The sequence below is a fragment of the Xenopus tropicalis genome, chromosome 7, assembly GCF_000004195.4.
Source record: "Xenopus tropicalis strain Nigerian chromosome 7, UCB_Xtro_10.0, whole genome shotgun sequence".
Lineage (NCBI taxonomy): Eukaryota > Metazoa > Chordata > Amphibia > Anura > Pipidae > Xenopus > Xenopus tropicalis.
Window position 1 is genome coordinate 133,516,708 of NC_030683.2, and position 13,343 is coordinate 133,530,050.

General features: G+C 49.8%; 1 pseudogene; it reads left to right on the forward strand.

Annotated features, from left to right (window-relative positions):
• Positions 1 to 5,443: 5,443 nt before the first annotated feature.
• Positions 5,444 to 5,598, forward strand: LOC116412581 (annotated as a pseudogene).
• Positions 5,599 to 13,343: the final 7,745 nt, after the last annotated feature.

Here is a 13,343-nt window from a genome sequence, read left to right on the forward strand (position 1 = left end):
CTTCTGCCTAATCAGCTTCACTTCCTTTGCCCCAGCCATTAGGTGGGCGGGAGGTATTTTTCTTTTATTCCTTCCAGCTGCCAGCTGGAGCTGGTTTGTGCACCCTGGATAGGTGTCATTGTCCTCTAGGCTTGACCCTAGGCCCAGACTTGGTGGGTCTCACCCTAGCTTCAGCGAAGGTGGATCTGCCCGCACATGCTGTTCATTGGCGAAAGCCTTGGGCACATGAGCATCGGAGCCCATACCTTCAGGTAGGACTCACAGGTGTAAGAACTGAAACAACATTCCCAGACACAGCAACCACCCCCCACACAGATTCTGTAGATGATCCAGCCCAGCAGCCCTCTCCCCCCACTGATACAAACCCCCTTACACTTAGGGAGACTATCTTTAGAGACATGCAAATGTGCAGTTGTTACACCATGCAGCCATATTGGGATTCTGTAGAACTACAGCTGAAGAAACAAACATTCTGCGGGTTTCCCTCACTTTCCAAATTGCAGGAGTCTCAGGGCTGGAACATGAAGCAACTCCCCCAAATCCCCAGCAGTAAAGACAGTAGATGGTTTAGCTCTATTAGCCGGACTACACATTTCATGCACAGCAAGATTTTTGTTCCCACTTTGCACGTCCATTGACTCCCCCACCTCATCCCCAGCCGTGTCCCAGACAATCTCTCCAGGGATATTTCCATCAGAAAGTGGACTCACAGCACTTCCAATCAAGAATTCCTCCAATACACCTGCAGTTTGGCTCCCATCATGGGCCCCACCCTCTTCCACTGTATGCCCCTCCCCCACACTCTCCAGTGTAGCCCCCTCAGCTATTGGCTCAATCACAGGGAATAATTCAGTTTCAGCAACAACATTTTCAGAATTGTCCCTAAGAGACAGCCCACCCCCAGATTCCCCTCACCCCTTCAGCCTCAGGGGGTTCAGCCCTTCTCACAATCCCTGCATAGGGCACCCCAGCTGCTCAAACTCTGGGGCAGTTTCTAGCCGGATGCTCCTGGCTTCCCCATATATCCAACCGCTTGGCTGTATGCAAGCGCCAGCTCCATGGCCCACATTAGCACAATTGCCCCAGCACTTACCCTTAGGGCAGGCATCATGGATATGGCCTTAAGTAAAGCATTGCCTACAGTACTTGGGTACCAGGGTAATACACAAAACCCTGTTCCCAGAAATAGAAACATTTGCCGGAGGGTGTTTAACCCCTCCAATGCCATCCGGGCCAGGACTGAGCTTCACCCAAAATTTATGCTTTCCATTAAATATTTTAAAGCAGTTGGTTTGCCTTATACCTCCTTTAATTTTACTGCAGTACTTTTTCGAAAAGAACAGAATCAGGTCCTAATCCGTAATATTAAGCATGTGCAGAATAAGGGGTTTTTCCTCCATAAAGTATAGCGGGAGCACATCAAAACCTCTAAAGGAGCCATGTTTCATGTTAAATCTTTCAAAAATATCCCCACACATAGATACATTATATAATCACATCATACGATCTAAGCAATACATAATCCTGCCGGCAGAAAATGTCTTTTACCTGAAGCTCAAATTCTGCCATTATTATCTCTTTTCCAAAAGATCCCAACCCAACTCCTGCCCCACATACAGGCTTCCCCGGAAAATGTAAAATTTAACTTACAGACACAGTCTCCTTCATTTCTATTATGCAAGAGTTACAACACAAACAAAACAAGAGTTTGCTGAGCAGACTGGGGGTGCCAAGCAGACTGGGGGTGCCATACAGACTGGGGGTTCCATACACAGCCTGTTTATAATAGTGAGACACAAACTCTGAGCTCAGTGTCAGTCACTTTGCCTGGGAAGGAACATAGTGTTTGTGCAGAGGTTCCCCTGTACATGTTGTTCTGCCTATACACCTACTGGCACAGTTTGGCCTCTCCCCGTGTGTAATGCACACACACCCCCATGCAACTGGCTTCATAAACAGTTTGACAGAAGTTATTGGTCTGTTGTGTGGTTGTATATAAAAGAAAAGAAAAGAAGAAAAAAAAAAAAAAACACCCCGGTGCTAAAGCTAATATATATATACAGGCTAAAAGGCCCATGCTTGAGGTGCTGAAAGTGATGTACTTGGCCTCATTAAAACTGTCTGGTTAGCTCCAAGCTAAAAATGCTAAAACAAAACTAACAGCTGCCAGAAGCCCCATATACCCAATAACTGAGTAAAAGCCAATAGCTGAGCCCTCATTGCACTGAATGATGATGGTTCCAGGGGAAGTGTGAATGTCCAGTTCCTGAAAGGGAGGAGAAATGGCCAACCAAGTCATGCAGATGATTATTTGAATGGATGAGCAGAACAAGACTACAGAATTGGACAGTTTGACTCCCAGCCATTTTCTCCATGAGCTCCCTGGCTTGGTGGCTTTGAAAGCAACACAAACCATGATAGTCTTGGCCAGGAGAGAAGAGACAGCTATGGAGAAGGTGATTCCAAAAGTGATGATGCGCAGCATGCAGGTTATATCCACAGGGCGACCGAGGAACAGAAACACACTGAGGAAGCTCAGCTTGATGGAGACAAGGAGGAGGAAGCTCAGGCTCCGGTTGTTGGCTCTCACTATGGGGGAGTCCCGGTATGTAATGAAGGCGCCTAATATTAGTAGAGTTATAAGAAAAGACAGATCTGAAATTGATGAAAAAAACACAGAAATCCCATCATTAGTGCACAAGAGAAATTGTTCTTGCAATACACTGATTTTTTTCTCTCATTGGGCCATTCCATGTCTGGGGATCTGATGCAGTTCTCATTATCTGTAACAATAACAAAACAAATGCAAAATAAAATATATTTGGTTATCGGTGATAAACGATTAAAATTAAGAGTGTACTTACTAATGCTAGCACTGCGCTATGAATACTGTCACGTACAACTAGCTTAATTTTGTAGGTAAATGGACACAAATCCCAGCACTAAAGCTGCCCCACAGCGCCCCCTAGTTCTCTATAGAAGTTGATAAAGAAACATAATTTTACATGGAAACCAATTCCCCAATGTGAATTCTACCAAAAACTTAATTAAAGATACAAGAGAAGTGACCAATGAGAATGCTGATTCCCAGCACTGTGTCAGGCCCCTTGCTGGTACCTTACATATAGAGATAATGATGGCATTTTCCCGTCATTATATGGCACAGGAATCAGACATGGGGATAAAGGGACAGACTTGTTCAGTGCTGGGAAACTGTGCTTATTGCTCCCAACTCCAATTGCAGGAACAGAGAACAGGGAGCCGGATTTACTCACATCAGCTGGGATTCTCATTGGAGGATTCTTTTGCATATCAATGCTGCCAATGCGGGCACTGGGGAGCCTGAAAAGTTTTATTGTGCAATATTGCTTTAAGAATCCAAACCTGATGTTGCTGGACTTCAGCTCCCAGAATGCCTCACCCTTCATTATATGTTACATTATTCTGGGATTTGTAGTCCAACAACAGCTGAGTAAAGTTTGGTTGAGCTGCGCTGTGCAGCAGGGTTTAGTGTCCCTTTAAGACTTCAGTTTGGCCAAATTCAAAAGCTGAATCCTACATGACACAACTTCTAGATATAAAAATTTGTTTATATAAAATAGAGAGCCATTAAACGGTCAGTGGTCAGTGGTCAGTGGTCAGTGGTCAGTGGTCAGTGGTCAGTGGTCAGTGGTCAGTGGTCAGTGGTCAGTGGTCAGTGGTCAGTGGTCAGTGGTCAGTGGTCAGTGGTCAGTGGTCGCCCCTACACCCACGACCCCCAGGCCAAAAGGCACTTAGGTGCAAGGGTCAATGGGAACCTTCACACAAAGGCTAGGGCGCACCCCTTTATCCCACAACCCCCAGGCCAAAAGGCACTTAGGTGCAAGGGTCAATGGGAACCTTCACACAAAGGCTAGGGTGAGCCCCTTTATCCCACGACCCCCAGGCCAAAAGGCACTTAGGTGCAAGGGTCAATGGGAACCTTCACGCAATGGCTAGAGCAAGCCCCTTTATCCCCCAAGCACCAGGCCAAAAGGGTCATTAACTCACCTTCACCTGAAGGTTAGGGAGAGACCCTTTATCTAAACACACAGCGCAAAAGGCACAAAGGTTGTTGGCTTCACATTCACCCAAAGGCTTATAAAAACCCCTTTATCCCTGACCCACAGGCCAAAAGGCACTAAGGGGCAAGGATCATTGGATTCACCTTTGCCTGAAGACTACACTTGCTTGTACAGTTATAAAACATCCCTTAGATCTACTACAGTACCCCCAACATGTGCCCAGTCCATTCACCATGGGGGAAAGGCAGAAGGTCTATAGGCAAAACCCCACGCTAAGTACAGGGAAACCATTGCACAGACACTATATACCTTCCCAGGCATGCTGATTTGCATATGCAAAGTGACTGATTTTAGGGTGCCCCATTGCACAGCTCTGTCGGGGGGGTACGGCCATATTGAAGTTTCCTATAGAAGGAGTTGCATTTTTTCCCCCTTCTCTAAATTTTCCCCCTTAGAGACAAAAATATGCCTGGATTTCTCCTGAAATAAACAACTCAATTAGACCCTGACAAATTCACTGACATAATCACAGTAACATTGCTTGTGGCATCTCTTTGCTCCCCCATAACTAGAGATGTAGCGAACTGTTCACCGGAGAACTAATTCGCACGAAAATCGGGTGTTCGCAAGTTCGCGAACTTTTAGCGATGTTCGCAATTTTGGGTTCGCCTTAGCTGGAGCCAAATTTTGACCTCTCACCCCAGAGCCAGCAGATACATGGCAGCCAATCAGGCAGCTCTCCAACCTGGACCACTCCCTTCCATATATAAACCGAAGCCCAGCAGCCATTTTACATTCTGCCTGTGTGTGCTTGTTGAGTTAGCATAGGGAGAGAGCTGTGCAGGGGTTTGAGGGACAGTTTAGGTAGCTTTGCTGACTAGTAATCTACTTTCTACTGCTCTGTATGTAGCTGCTGGGGACAGCTGTCCTGCTGATCATCTGCTGTAACCCAATAGTCCTTGTAAAAGCAGTTTATTACACAAGTTTAGAAATGTAGTGTGATTTCTGCCCTTTACAGCACAAAACGCAACGTTGTGTCAACAACGTATTTTTCAGAGAAATTTTTGCCCTTGATCCCCCTCCTGCATGCCACTGTCCAGGTCGTGGCACCCTTTAAACAACTTTAAAATCAGTTTTCTGGCCAGAAATGGCTTTTCTAGGTTTTAAAGTTCGCCTTCTCATTGAAGTCTATGGGGTTCACAAAGTTCGCAAAAGTTCGCACTTTTTGGCAAAAGTTCGCAAACGGGTTCGCGAACTTTTTTTCTGAGGTTCGCTACATCCCTACCCATAACTTCCTGCCTTCCCAGCAGGTCCGACCTCAGCTTCATAGAGTTTGGCCTGGAGGGAATGTGCCATTGTGCTTGCTGTACTAGTGATTGGCAAGTTAAAGGGGATGTAAGAGCTCTGCGCAGGGGCAGTATAATAGCCAATGAGGTCAAACTGAGGCGTGATTATTGCTAATTGTGATGAAGCTGAAGCTTGATGAAAGCAGAGGGGCTGTGTTCCCATTAGGGAACTGCTGGCTTATTTTTTGTCGGGGGCTTCGCACATGCTCCTTCTGCCTAATCATGCTGCACTTCCTTTGCCCCAGCCATTAGGCGGGTGGGAGGTAATTTTCTTTTATTCCTTCCAGCTGCCAGCTGGAGCCTTACCAAGGCAAGATTTGTGCACCCTGGATGGGTGTCATAGTCCTCTGGGCTTGACCCTAGGCCAAGACTTGGTGGGTCTCACCCTAGCTTCAGCAAAGGTGGATCTGCCCGCACATGCTGTTCATTGGCGAAAGCCATGGACACATGAGTATCGAGCCCATACTTTCGGGTAGGACGCACAGGTGTAAGAATTGAAACAACATTCCCAGACACAGAAACCATCCCCACACAGATTCTGTAGATGATCCAGCCCAGCAGCCCTCTCCCCCCACTGATACAAACCCCCTTATACTTAGGGAGACTATCTTTAGAGACATGCAAATGTGCAGTTGTTACACCATGCAGCCATATTGGGATTCTGTAGAACTACAGCTGAAGAAACAAACATTCTGCGGGTTTCCCTCACTTTCCAAATTGCAGGAGTCTCAGGGCTGGAACATGAAGCAACTCCCCCAAATCCCCAGCAGTAAAGACAGTAGATGGTTTAGCTCTATTAGCCGGACTACACATTTCATGCACAGCAAGATTTTTGTTCCCACTTTGCACGTCCATTGACTCCCCCACCTCATCCCCAGCCGTGTCCCAGACAATCTCTCCAGGGATATTTCCATCAGAAAGTGGACTCACAGCACTTCCAATCAAGAATTCCTCCAATACACCTGCAGTTTGGCTCCCATCATGGGCCCCACCCTCTTCCACTGTATGCCCCTCCCCCACACTCTCCAGTGTAGCCCCCTCAGCTATTGGCTCAATCACAGGGAATAATTCAGTTTCAGCAACAACATTTTCAGAATTGTCCCTAAGAGACAGCCCACCCCCAGATTCCCCTCACCCCTTCAGCCTCAGGGGGTTCAGCCCTTCTCACAATCCCTGCATAGGGCACCCCAGCTGCTCAAACTCTGGGGCAGTTTCTAGCCGGATGCTCCTGGCTTCCCCATATATCCAACCGCTTGGCTGTATGCAAGCGCCAGCTCCATGGCCCACATTAGCACAATTGCCCCAGCACTTACCCTTAGGGCAGGCATCATGGATATGGCCTTAAGTAAAGCATTGCCTACAGTACTTGGGTACCAGGGTAATACACAAAACCCTGTTCCCAGAAATAGAAACATTTGCCGGAGGGTGTTTAACCCCTCCAATGCCATCCGGGCCAGGACTGAGCTTCACCCAAAATTTATGCTTTCCATTAAATATTTTAAAGCAGTTGGTTTGCCTTATACCTCCTTTAATTTTACTGCAGTACTTTTTCGAAAAGAACAGAATCAGGTCCTAATCCGTAATATTAAGCATGTGCAGAATAAGGGGTTTTTCCTCCATAAAGTATAGTGGGAGCACATCAAAACCTCTAAAGGAGCCATGTTTCATGTTAAATCTTTCAAAAATATCCCCACACATAGATACATTATATAATCACATCATACGATCTAAGCAATACATAATCCTGCCGGCAGAAAATGTCTTTTACCTGAAGCTCAAATTCTGCCATTATTATCTCTTTTCCAAAAGATCCCAACCCAACTCCTGCCCGACATACAGGCTTCCCCGGAAAATGTAAAATTTAACTTACAGACACAGTCTCCTTCATTTCTATTATGCAAGAGTTACAACACAAACAAAACAAGAGTTTGCTGAGCAGACTGGGGATGCCATACAGCCTGGGGGTGCCATACAGCCTGGGGGTGCCATACAGCCTGGGGGTGCCATGCAGACTGGGGGTGCCATACAGACTGGGGGTTCCATACGCAGCCTGTTTATAATAGTGAGACACAAACTCTGAGCTCAGTGTCAGTCACTTTGCATCCTGGGAAGGAACATAGTGTTTGTGCAGAGGTTCCCCTGTACATGTTGTTCTGCCTATACACCTACTGGCACAGTTTGGCATCTCCCCGTGTGTAATGCACACACACCCCCATGCAACTGGCTTCATAAACAGTTTGACAGAAGTTATTGGGTGTTGTGTGGTTGTATATAAAAGAAAAGAAAAAAAAAAAAAACCCCGGTGCTAAAGCTAATAAATATATATATATATATATATATACATACAGGCTAAAAGGCCCATGCTTGAGGTGCTGAAAGTGATGTACTTGGTCTCATTAAAACTGTCCGGTAAGCTCCGAGCTAAAAATGCTAAAACAAAACTAACAGCTGCCAGAAGCCCCATATACCCAATAACTGAGTAAAAGCCAATAGCTGAGCCCTCATTGCACTGAATGATGATGGTTCCAGGGGAAGTGTGAATGTCCAGTTCCTGAAAGGGAGGAGAAATGGCCAACCAAGTCATGCAGATGATTATTTGAATGGATGAGCAGAACAAGACTACAGAATTGGACAGTTTGACTCCCAGCCATTTTCTCCATGAGCTCCCTGGCTTGGTGGCTTTGAAAGCAACACAAACCATGATAGTCTTGGCCAGGAGAGAAGAGACAGCTATGGAGAAGGTGATTCCAAAAGTGATGATGCGCAGCATGCAGGTTATATCCACAGGGCGACCGAGGAACAGAAACACACTGAGGAAGCTCAGCTTGATGGAGACAAGGAGGAGGAAGCTCAGGCTCCGGTTGTTGGCTCTCACTATGGGGGAGTCTCGGTATGAGATGAAGACGCCTAATATTAGTAGAGTTATAAGAAAAATCAGAACTGAAATTGATGAAAAAAATACAGAAATCATATCACTTGTATATGAGAGAAATTGTTCTTGCAATACACTGATTTTTTTCTCTCATTGGGCCATTCCATGTCTGGGGATCTGATGCAGTTCTCATTATCTGTAACAATAACAAAACAAATGCAAAATAAAATATATTTGGTTATCGGTGATAAACGATTAAAATTAAGAGTGTACTTACTAATGCTAGCACTGCGCTACGAATACTGTCACGTACAATTAGGATAATTTTGTAGGTAAATGAACACAAATCCCAGCACTAAAGCTGCCCCACAGCGCCCCCTAGTTCTCTATAGAAGTTGATAAAAAAACATAATTTTACATGGAAACCAATTCCCCAATGTGAATTCTACCAAAAACTTAATTAAAGATACAAGAGAAGTGACCAATGAGAATGCTGATTTCCAGCCCTGTGTCAGGCCCCTTGCTGGTACCTTACATATAGAGATAATGATGCCATTTCTTCTTCTGCGGCCCTCCGCTCTCCCTATGCTAATGCAGAGGCAGCAGAAAGTAGAGGGCTCCGCGGATTGCTAGCCGCCAAGGCTAGCTAAACTGGCCGGCCCTCCGCGGCTCTCCCTATGCTAATGCCGAGGCAGCAGAAAGTAGAGGGCGCCGCGGATTGCTAGCCGCCAAGGCTAGCTAAACTGGCCGGCCCTCTGCAGCGCTCCCTATGCTAATGCAGAGAGTAGAGGGCGCCGTGGATTGCTAGCCGCCAAGGCTAGCTAAACTGGCCGGCCCTCCGCTCTCCCTATGCTAATGCAGAGGCAGCAGAAAGTAGAGGGCGCCGCGGATTGGTAGCCGGCAAGGCTAGCTAAACTTGCCGGCCCTCCGCTCTCCCTATGCTAATGCAGAGGCAGCAGAAAGTGGAGGGCGCCGCGAATTGCTAGCCGCCAAGGCTAGCTAAACTGGCCGGCCCTCCGCTCTCCCTATGCTAGTGCAGAGGCAGCAGAAAGTAGAGGGCGCGCGGATTGCTAGCCGCTATGGCTAGCTAAACTGGCCGGCTCTCCCTATGCTAATGCAGAGGCAGCAGAAAGTAAAGGGCGCTGTGGATTGCTAGCCGCCAAGGCTACCTAAACTTGAAGGCCCTCCGCTCTCCCTATGCTAATGCAGAGGCAGCAGAAAGTAGAGGGCGCCGCGGATTGCTAGCCGCTAAGGCTAGCTAAACTGGCCGGCCCTCCCTATGCTAATGCAGAGGCAGCAGAAAGTAGAGGGCGCCGCGGATTGCTAGCTGCCAAGGCTTGCTAAACTGGCCGGCCATCTGCGGCCCTCCGCTCTCCCTATGCTAATGCAGAGGCAGCAGAAAGAAGAGGGCGCCGCGGATTGCTAGCCGCCAAGGCTAGCTAAACTCTCCCTCCGCTCTCCCTCCGCTCTCCCTCCGCTCTCCCTCCGCTCTCCCTCCGCTCTCCCTCCGCTCTCCCTCCGCTCTCCCTCCGCTCTCCCTCCGCTCTCCCTCCGCTCTCCCTCCGCTCTCCCTCCGCTCTCCCTCCGCTCTCCCTCCGCTCTCCCTCCGCTCTCCCTCCGCTCATGCAGAGGCAGCAGAAAGTAGAGGGCGCTGCGGATTGCTAGCCACTAAGGCTAGCTAAACTGGCCGGCCCTCCGCGGCCCTCCACTCTCCCTATGCTAATGCAGAGGCAGCAGAAAAAAAAGAGGGCGCCGCGGATTGCTAGCCGCCAAGGCTAGCTAAGCTGGCTGGCCGGCCCTCCGCTCTCCCTATGCTAATGCAGAGGCAGCAGAAAGTAGAGGCCGCCGCGGATTGCTAGCCGCTAAGGCTAGCTAAACTGGCCGGCTATCTGCAGCCCTCCGCTCTCCCTATGCTAATGCAGAGGCAGCAGAAAGTAGAGGGCGCCGCGGATTGCTAGCCGCCAAGGCTAGCTAAACTGGCCGGCTCTCCCTATGCTAATGCAGAGGCAGCAGAAAGTAGAGGGCGCTGCGGATTGCTAGCCGCCAAGGCTAGCTAAACTGGCCGGCCCTCACTATGCTAATGCAGAGGCAGCAGAAAGTAGAGGGCGCCGCGGATTGCAAGCCGCTAAGGCTAGCTAAACTTGCCGGCTCTCCCTATGCTAATGCAGAGGCAGCAGAAAGTATAGGGCGCCGTGGATTGCTAGCCGCTAAGGCTAGCTATACTGGCTGGCCCTCCGCGGCCCTCCGCGGCCCTCCACTCTCCCTATGCTAATGCAGAGGCAGCAGAAAAAAAGAGGGCGCCGCGGATTGCTAGCCGCCAAGGCTAGGAAAGCTGGCCGGCCCTCCGCTCTCCCTATGCTAATGCAGAGGCAGCAGAAAGTAGAGGGCCGCCGCGGATTGCTAGCCGCTAAGGCTAGCTAAACTGGCCGGCCCTCTGCAGCCCTCCGCTCTCCTATGCTAATGCAGAGGCAGCAGAAAGTAAGAGGGCGCCGCGGATTGCTAGCCGCCAAGGCTAGCTAAACTGGCCGGCTCTCCCTATGCTAATGCAGAGGCAGCAGAAAGTAGAGGGCGCCGCGGATTGCTAGCCGCCAAGGCTAGCTAAACTGGCCGGCTCTCCCTATGCTAATGCAGAGGCAGCAGAAAGTAGAGGCGCCGCGGATTGCTAGCCGCTAAGGCTAGCTAAAACTGGCCCCCGCCCTCCGCCCTCCGCCCTCCGCTCCGCTCCGCCTCCGCCCTCCGCCGCTCCGCCCTCCGCCCTCCGGCCTCCGCCCTCCGCCCTCCCCCCTATGCTAATGTAGAGGGTGCCGCGGATTGCTAGCCGCCAAGGCTAGCTTAACTGGCTGGCCCTCTGCGGCCCTCCGCTCTCCCTATTCTAATGCAGAGGCAGCAGAAAGTAGAGGGCGCCGCGGATTGCTAGCCGCCAAGGCTAGCTAAACTGGCCGGCCCTCCGCGGCCCTCCGCTCTCCCTATGCTAATGCAGAGGCAGCAGAAAGTAGAGGGCGCTGCGGATTGCTAGCCGCCAAGGCTAGCTAAACTAGCCGGCCCTCTGCGGCCCTCCGCTCTCCCTATGCTAATGCAGAGGCAGCAGAAAGTAGAGGGCGCTGCGGATTGCTAGCCGCCAAGGCTAGCTAAACTAGCCGGCCCTCCGCTCTCCCTATGCTAATGCAGAGGCAGCAGAAAGTAGAGGGCGCCGCGGATTGCTAGCCGCCAAGGCTAGCTAAACTGCCCTCCGCCCTCCCTATGCTAATGCAGAGGCAGCAGAAAGTAGAGGGCTCCGCGGATTTCTAGCCGCCAAGGCTAGCTAAACTGGCCGGCCCTCCGCTCTCCCTATGCTAATGCAGAGGCAGCAGAAAGTAGAGGGCTCCGCGGATTTCTAGCCGCCAAGGCTAGCTAAACTGGCCTGCCCTCCGCTCTCCCTATGCTAATGCAGAGGTAGCAGAAAGTAGAGGGCGCCGCGGATTGCTAGCCGCCAAGGCTAGCTAAACTGGCCGGCCCTCCGCATGCTAATGCAGAGACAGCAGAAAGGAGAGGGCGGGCCATGTCGCTGCCCTCTGTACCTTCCTAAAAACCTGTAACATGTGTGGGAAGGAGGGCCACATTTACAAAGATTGCCCCAGCAAGGCTAAGAAGGAGGGAGCCGAGGCCAAGCTGGTAAAATCCGGTCCTGGGTCTGAGCAAAGGCCAACAGCGGTTGCTGGCCCAGCTAAGATGGCCCCGGATGATGCAGGTGAGTCGTCCAAGCCATCGGTACATAGGACACCGATTAAAGCGGTGCCAGTAGCGAGAAGGGGTTCCTTCTATGACGGCACTGAGTACCCAAAGAAGGTCACTTTCGGTTGCGGGACAAGGAATTGCAGCCACTTTGGTGGTCCCTGTCCCCATGGCATCGTGCACACTGGCGGTGGGATCGGAGCATAGTGCGAGGAAGATCCCTGGTGTTGTAGGTCCGGAGCAGACTTTTGCTGTGCCATCAGCGTCAGAGTCTGTCAGGAAGGGAGATAACACCAGCCGCCGTACATCCGTTGTGGAGTCTGAGCAAGGGCCTCAAGCTTTGCCTGCGAGAGACCCTGCCAAGACGACTCCGGATGTACCCTGTGAAGGCGATTGGGTCGAAGCAAATATCCGCAAGAAGGAAAAGAAAGAACGTCAGCGTCAGGCCAAGCTGCGGAGAGCGTCCGAGATGGAGAAGTCCGTCGGAGAGGGTCCCGGTGGTCGGAAGCCTGATGGTGGTGCGGTTGCGGTTCGGAGTGAGGAGATTGAAGGGCGCCATCCTGCCGAGAAGCGTCCGAGAAGCGAGGCTTTCAGTAAAAGGAGAGAAAGATCGTCGTCCAGCTCCAGCGATGAGATACCCCGGGTTCGGGTTGATCCTAGATATGTGTCAGCCTCGGATCCGGTTAACATCGAGGATCCAACCTCTCTTGATCAAGGAGAGGGAGGGTCTTTAAACATCTCGTTTGGAAGCAGTCTGGACTCAGATATGGACGCTGTTGCCTCGTAAGTGGATTTCATTATGACTTCTCTTAAAATCTCCTCACTCAATGTGAGGTCTCTAAAGGGCTCGGTTCGTAGAGCCGCTTTATTCTCTTTCCTAGAGACTTTGGACTTCGAAATTTGCCTATTACAGGAGTGTGCAATAGAAAGCAGTGTGGACTATACTCACATCAAAAAGGACTGGATTCACGGGCCATCAGTTTGGTCCGGTTCTAATGATGGCAAGTCTGCTGGGGTGGGAATTCTTTTTCGAGGTTCCCATACTTCATTACAAAATGTGATTGAAATTGTGCCCGGCCGTGCGCTTTTAATTCATGTGTTTTTTAAGGGTCATTTTATCCGTATTCTAAATATTTATGCCTCCCCTGACAAGCAGGAGAGGGCTGATTTGCTTGAGATTTTACCTCTGTTCTGTGTGGGGTCATCTCCGCTGATAGTCGGCGGAGACTTTAACTGTGTCTTTGCAGGAGAACAACGACTCGGAGGTGACCCTGGAAAAAAAGATCGTACTTCTTGTCTTTTAAAAAATTTTACTGATGATTTTAAGTTGAAAGATGCTTTTAAAATATGTTTTACAAACCCTGGTTTTAC